The 7,167-nt window shown below is 49.3% G+C and overlaps 1 long non-coding RNA gene across 1 annotated transcript; it reads left to right on the forward strand.

Moving 5' to 3' along the window:
* The first annotated feature begins 428 nt into the window (after positions 1-428).
* On the forward strand, positions 429-7,167 carry LOC114055753. The gene is made up of 3 exons (XR_003570816.1): positions 429-485; positions 4,624-4,801; positions 7,083-7,167. It is a non-coding gene; the product is annotated as an uncharacterized LOC114055753 (long non-coding RNA).

The raw sequence follows: 7,167 nt of genomic DNA on the forward strand, positions 1-7,167 counted from the left end.
TTCAGCTCTCATCTGCAGAGCATCGGTTTTGATCGACTGCCTCATTGCCAAACCACTTATTTTTCCAGTTTAAACGCTTAATGCAATAGCTGTATTTCAAAGTCCGCCAGCTGAGCTGCCTCTGCTTAGGACTATCATTTCCAACTGCTCTCTGGCAAGACGATTTCTCAAATGATTTAAAAAAAAAATAATCAAAGTTGTAATCACATCTGTGGCTGCCTTTGTCTATGGGAGCAGGGAAAATTAGCTCAGAGGCCATCAGGTGCTTTCTGAAATGGAAGTCTTCTCCTGCAGATGGCACAGCTCCTGGCGGTGGAAAGACCAGCCACTAATGTGGCTCTTGCTGAGATTCTGGCACTGGTGTTCCATGGCTGAGTGAAAAGAGCAGCCTAAAACCCACCTGATTTAGGCCGTTATCCTAAATCAGCTATGGATTCTCTTCACGCAACCATCCAGCTGTCCTGATGCATTGGCAGGCTGACCCGGTAAGGAGATCTATAGTATTAGTGAGGGGTTTTACTTAAATGCTTCTCTTTTCCTTTTAGTTCTTCCTAGACTGCAGTATTGGTCTGCAACCCTTTCCTAGCCCGGCTGGCAGAGGAAGCAGCAACACAAATTTTTGCTTCCATGGAAGAGACTGGCTAAGGTACAGAGCAAACTGGGAGCATTTGACATACCAATGAGGCTCCACTGGTTTACTGCAGCTGAGGCTGTGTTCTTGTCATCTCTAGGAAAAGTTGATTAGGTTCAGTGGATTGCTGACTTCTTTTATGAAGAAGCTGTAAAAAGTTCTTTTCTTCTGCTAGTGCTATTCTCCAGGGAGTTGTTGGCAGAGAGAGGCGAGTGTCTCAGCAATAATATATTTCAAAGTTATTATGCCAGCAGAAAAGAAACACAAGGATTTGAACTCGGTAATATAAATTTTTTTATGACAGGACAGAACACTAAAGGGCCTCCCTCCCGCTGTGCAGACCTCCCTGGTTCTGCAGGGCTCCTGGCTGGCTGCCCTGTAGGGCGATGGTGGCTGCAACTGGGACCCTGTTCCAGGCCTAATCCTGGGGGAGGGTTCTGCCACCGAGTTGGCTCCCATGCTGGCTGGGAAAGATGGCAGTTTGGATGGAACTTGTCTGGCCCTTGGGCATGTCCCTTCTTCTGGTTGTGGACAGATGGGGGCCCTTCTCCCTCCTCCCATCAGTCACAGTGATGCATTCAGGTGCCACCGAGCCCAAATCTTTGTGCTGCTGTGGTAATGCTAGGGCTTCCACATAGGAAATGAGTGAAATATCAGCTGAGACCTCTTCTTTTTGTAATGATTAACCTTCCACTAATGATTTGATATAATATTGGGCGACACTGAGTGCTGAGATATTGATGTTTAATGTGTTCTGAAGCAAAGGCTCAGGAAGCAATAAAGATTACTCCAGCTAATGTGTGAGGGCCAGGCTGTCCCTGGGCTCTGTGCTTGCTGATGGCCTGACATGTTTGCCGTGGTGTGGCAGCATCGCCTAACAGAAGCTGAATTTCTGGCTAATAATTTAATTAAGACTTTGCTGTATTTCCAGTTTCTGGAAAAAGCCATGATTCTTTTCTGTTATGTGTTATAAAATCAGCCCTTCATACTCCATGGAGCCAGGGAAGAGCACCTCATACCTCTCTTTTGGCTCCTGATCAGTCTTGCAACAAAGCCTGCCTGCCCCACAGCAACATATTAGGCCACACAGAGGTGCTGCCCACGGGGCTGGGAGGTGGCTCCCAAATGGAGGAGAGTAGCAGAGGCAGAGCACCTCACTGGGGCACTTACCCAGCCCCAAGACCCTCCATACCCTGCACACTGCTGAGGTAGATGGAGCTGGCACAGGCTGACACCACAAATAAGAAGGCGTGGGAGGAAAACTTGGAAGGACAAATTACTGTGAGTATTGATTCCCCCGACTGCTTGCAGAGGGATTTCATTTAGCAACACTGCCAATGACATTATGTGCAGCATCTTGTCCATGGCTGGTTCCATGGCATTAAGAGAATTACTTTGGTCTAATGAATAGGAATAAGAATATTTCAACCTCCTCCCTGGAAAGTAATGGTGGATCATCAAGTGTGCAGCCAAGTTCAGGTCTAGTCACTTGCCAAGTGAATGCAAATGACAGGTTGTTTTATTTAATGGAGGCCATGGTGTGTTGGCCAAAACTGCTGTCTCTTTTCTCTGTGGATTGGTTTCTCCCCCCTCTCTTGTAAATCAGACTTTGTCTCTACTCCTGATTGGCTTTTTTTTTTTTTTAAGCAGAAGAAATTTTTGCTGACTCTTGCACTGAAATCTGTCTCTAGATTGAACCAGAACTCCTCTATCAGCTGTATTTTATGCTGTGCTATGGGAAGAGGCAGAAGAAGCTGGTGTGCTGGTAGTGGTGATTGCCAGACTACAGTGGGGCCACAGCTCCCTGTCTCCAGCTCGGAGCTGGTGAGATGCTCCATCAATGTCACTGCTGCCCCATTTCACTGAGACCAAGGGGACATTGTGGAGCCCCATACTCTGGCACTGGGCCTTTTGCTGGCATGGTGGCATGGGAGCACCTGAGCTGTGCTGCACTGGGGTTTGTACAGACCACTCATCACTCTTGCAGGGCACAAACACCCCTGCTGTCAGCTGCCATTCAGCGGGGCACCCACCAACTGCTCCCCTCCAAAGCCTTCCTCCTCTGGCACAGCTTGTGGAGGTGCTGCTTCCCTCAGCCGCTAATGTTGACAAGAGGTTTGCAGGGGTGAAGTCCCTGCGAAGGACCAGCCTCTCATCTGCTGTGCATGCACCCAGCCCAAATGTCAGGCGGGTGCACTGAGCTGCAGGGTCCGGGTGGTGCTAAAGCCAGGCTGCACCCCCAGCCCAGCACAGGGTTCAGCAAACTGAGGCCAGGGGTGCTACAGACGGGGGGAGTCCCATCCCATTAGGGTCTGGATTTAGTGCTACAAATGCAGTGACTTATTAAACTCTTCAAACACAGGCTGTGCCTCACCATGGCTCACAAATTAGATCAGCATGAAACCAAATCGTGAACTAATATTTTCAGATGGGACGTGATGTTCTGCTTCATACAACAGTGACGATTTGCAATGGCTGAGGGTGGGCCTTTTCCCTGTTCTTTTGTAAAAAACCCGAAAGTGTTTGCAAAGTAAATTCTGATATTTTGTCTGCAGACCAGTCACCTTTCAAATGAAATAGCTGTGACTGCTCACTGGCAGTTAATTCTTGCATGGAGGTTTTTGCTTAAAGAGCTGGAGGGAGGTGGGATTTTTGCTTATTTATTCAGAATCAGGGTTCTGTCCTAATTAATTTTTTAGTTGACAGGAAGAACAGGTTTCTGCTTTGTTTTGCCAAGTGTTTTGATGTATGAGCAGAGATGTCGCACGGGATGTGTGTTTGCAAAAGAGGCTGATGGGAAAGATCAAAACTGATTTGTTATGTTTGCAGAGAAAGAGGCTCCATATCCGTGAAACAGAGCAGGGAGTGACTGAAGGCCCAAGACGTCAGCATTTTGAAGCCGGAATTTTGGCTGTAAGGTGGTGACCAAAGTCCTGTTGACTTTGTGGAAACCGTGATTTCATGCCAGCTGTCTGTCACATCCTGGTGCTCCCCCTCCAGTCCCAATCTCCGACCTCCCCTGGACACAGTAACTCACAGATCTGGGCTCTTCACCTGTGGGATGAGCCCCAAAGGCTTCTCCTCCTCCAAGGCTGAGCACATCAGGAGCTGCTGAGTGATTTGGGAATGACCTGGGCTGGGAGAGATGCTAGACAGGTCTCTGACCATTTACAAACAAGCTGCAAAATTGCACTCACAATAGGGCTGCAGAGCTGCCTTTTGACTGGAACCATGCCTGGAAAATGTATTTCCCAAGTGGGACTTCAGCCATTACAAAACCCTGACTGATGTGGTCGAAGAACATGGCAAACACATGACTCGTTACCACGATCCCCCAAACTGGATCCTCCTAATGTGCTTGTTTAACCCCCTCTGACACCACGCAGAAGCTTCTGGCTATGAATGTTGCCAGTGTCAGCCCTTCCTGGTGCAAACCCTCCATCCCCACAGGCACAGGCAGATGGGAGCATCCTGGAGGAGAGCTGGCCTGGCTGCTGGGAAAGCAGCAGCAGAGAGCATGGGAACAGGCGAGGAGCTGGCTGTGCGGCTCCCACAGAGCCTGGGAGCAAGTGCTTGCTGTAAGGACCGTGTCACCAATGCTGCATGGGGTGGGCCAGGGGATTGTCACCTCTTTCCTGACACCTCACTGCTTCTGAAGGCAGTTGTTCTCCCCGGTTCTCTTTCTGCTGCCTAATTGTTTGCTCGCAGCTTTTGTCCTTCATGGCAAGCCACTGCCAGAGTGGGTGGGCTGTGGTGTGGGATCTATGCTGGGATGGATAGGGGTAGGATAGCAGCCCTATTTGGGCTCCATGGCCAAAACCTATGCTTTATGGGCATGGTATCATGGCTTTGGGGACCCTGAAGGGCATGGACACCATGGGAGGAGCTCCCTTTTTACCTTGCTTCTTGCTGAGAATGTTCATCTCCACAGGCAGACAGCAGCAGTGAGCCGCCCTTGTCCTTCCCAAGCTGTTCTAACTTGTCTCTAACAGGTCTCCAAGAGCACAGTCAACCTGGACTGATTGTCATCCACAGCAGCACTGTGGCTGGGTCTGAAGCTGGTGCCAGCTGAGGTGCTTGGCAGAGATGCACAGGCTGCCGGGTTTTTTTGACTCTCCAAAGAGCTGCAGGGCCATGTGCTGACGTTGACACAGGCTGGCACTGTGCTTGGTGAGTTCAGAGGATGTTTTTACACAATTGGGGCTGGGAGGGCTTGAAGAGGGTTTCTTTATCTTCCTCTTTTTAAACAATAGATAACAGCAAAATCCATCCCCTGCCTCTTTTAAAGACAGCTCCTTTTCTTGATGGGTAGATAGATATAATGAGATTCTCAAACTCATAAATCTGCTGTGACTTTATTACCTGCATCTGTTGGAGATGATGTGAAGAGAACTTCATACAGAGAGGACTCTTGAAAGGTTACAAAGGGAACTAGCATTCTTCAGAAAATCTTCATCTACAGAAAACAGCCAAGAAAACCCATACAGAAAAAAGCACTTGAGCTGGATGAATAGGTGTCAGGGCTGAATGCAAGTGACACTGGCAACAGGGTATCTTGTTGTGAAAGCAGATGAAGCCAGTGCTCTGTGTGGGGTAGCTCTGGTGCAGGAGCCAGCCTGTGGCTGCCGTATACAGCCCTCAGCCCCAGCACTGGGTGTGCAAGGGGCTGATCGGCACCCCTAGGCTTGCACTCCCAAAACCCCTGTGCTGGCAAGAGGAAGGCACAAACAGTAGCTGAGCTGAAATGCGTTGTTGCTTTTTTATTTGCCCTCTGGTAGATGTGCCCCCATTTCAGTTCTGCCATGGGGTAGGGACACTGGTGAGAGGCAGACCCATGGCTGCTGGGCCTACCACAGTGGACAGCCCTGTGGGTGGGGTGATGGCACACCACAGCCTCACCACATCCCTATGGTGCTCCACTGTCCTTCTGGGCTCTCACAAGGTCACCAGTGGAACCAGTGATGTAGAAACTGGAAGCAGTGCAGGAAATGGGCACAGAAAGTAACTACTTGTTAAGCTGGTCAGTAAATCAGTGGGGATCTGTCTGGCTCCCAGGTGAGCTGGTGGCAGCTCTCTGCTTGTTGTGGAGCCCTGGTCCAGGGACTGGCAAAACCCTTGAAAGATCCCAGTCGCTCCTGAGCAGGGTGGGTATTTCTCAGGTGGGATAGGTACCTGCTCAGTGTGGCTGTGGCCAAGAGAGCTGCAGGAAAACGAGAATGTCCCAGCCTGCAGCTTGCCCCAGGACCAGTGGTGAGGGAGTTGTGATTGCCAGGCAGAGCACTGCAGTTAGTTAAAGTAGGCTGGAGACAGTGCTGGAAGGTGCTGCCTGCTCCCTGGGCACAACAAGCTGTAGTGAAAGGTCACATCTCCAGTGTGATGCAATGGTGTCTTCATGATGCCATAATGCAAGCTGGCACCTATTTTAGTGGCAGAGATTTAGGCTTAAACCTTCTACTCCCCATTGCAAGGGGGAGGATGTGCTTGCTGGCTTTCCTGCCCCTGGTAGCTTCTGCTCCCACTGACACTTCACCCTTGCTGAGACAGGGAGGCAATCCAGAAAGTAGAGCTGCAAGCAGGGAGAGAGCAGATGACATCTTTAAGCTGTGATCATTGAAGAATATTAACCACTCTTGGGCTTTGTCACTGCCAAAAAGTGATGCTTGAGCAACGTGGCGCCAGGAATCCTGAAGTCACTTTTGTAGCCTTGGAAAATGCAGCTGCTTTGGGATTTCAGCCCAAGACGGCTGTTATTATCCACTGTGCAGAATGAAGCTTCTGTTGGGAACTTCTACAAAGGCCATCAGTCTTCCCAAATAGTGGTTGTTTTTATCACCTGGCAGTAATGATACTCTCTGGTCCCTTTAATATCCGAGTGTGTTCCCAAAGTGAGACCGGGAAACTCATTTAGGGCTCACCCCCTCCGAGGGAAACAGCTTACAATTTTCTACCAGGTAGCCATTCCGTTGTGAGAATGGGTATGGCTCACCTAATAAAAACCTTGCTGACAGACACGACCTCCTGGAGGTTTATCTAAGTCGTTTGTTGCAGAGCAGAGCAACATATATCAGGGTTGAAATAGGTGCCAAGCAGCAATCCTAATGCACACAGTGTCTCTGCTGTAATTGATTCTCAGGCAGGACAAATACCCGGTGGAGAGTGCAAGGGGCCCTGCCTACCCTCCCAGCTAAAACGTTATAACGTTGTGTGAAATAGTATTGCTGAAGCCCGTGGCTAAAATCCAGCTTGTGGGCTGGCTGGCTGGCTGTAAAACTGCATCACCAAAATATTCCCAGCCCTGCTTGCATTGGCTGGGGCATTTGGGGGTCCAGTTCAGAAGGAAACATATTAAAAATGGATCAAAAGTAATGATTCTTGCCAATAATGTGTGTGCAGCATTGCATGTTACATTGACTTTCATTTTTTGGCTAATGCTGTTTTATTGTTCCTCCAGGTAAATGTTCAGTGAGGAAAGGCCTTATCCAGTTCCTTGTTTTCGGTCAGTAAATGCCATGGATGATGTGGGTGGGAGGCTGCTG

Source organism: Empidonax traillii, unplaced genomic scaffold (assembly GCF_003031625.1).
Source record: "Empidonax traillii isolate 1590-97213 ecotype Southwest subspecies unplaced genomic scaffold, ASM303162v1 scaffold65:size4453928, whole genome shotgun sequence".
Taxonomy (NCBI): Eukaryota; Metazoa; Chordata; class Aves; order Passeriformes; family Tyrannidae; genus Empidonax; species Empidonax traillii.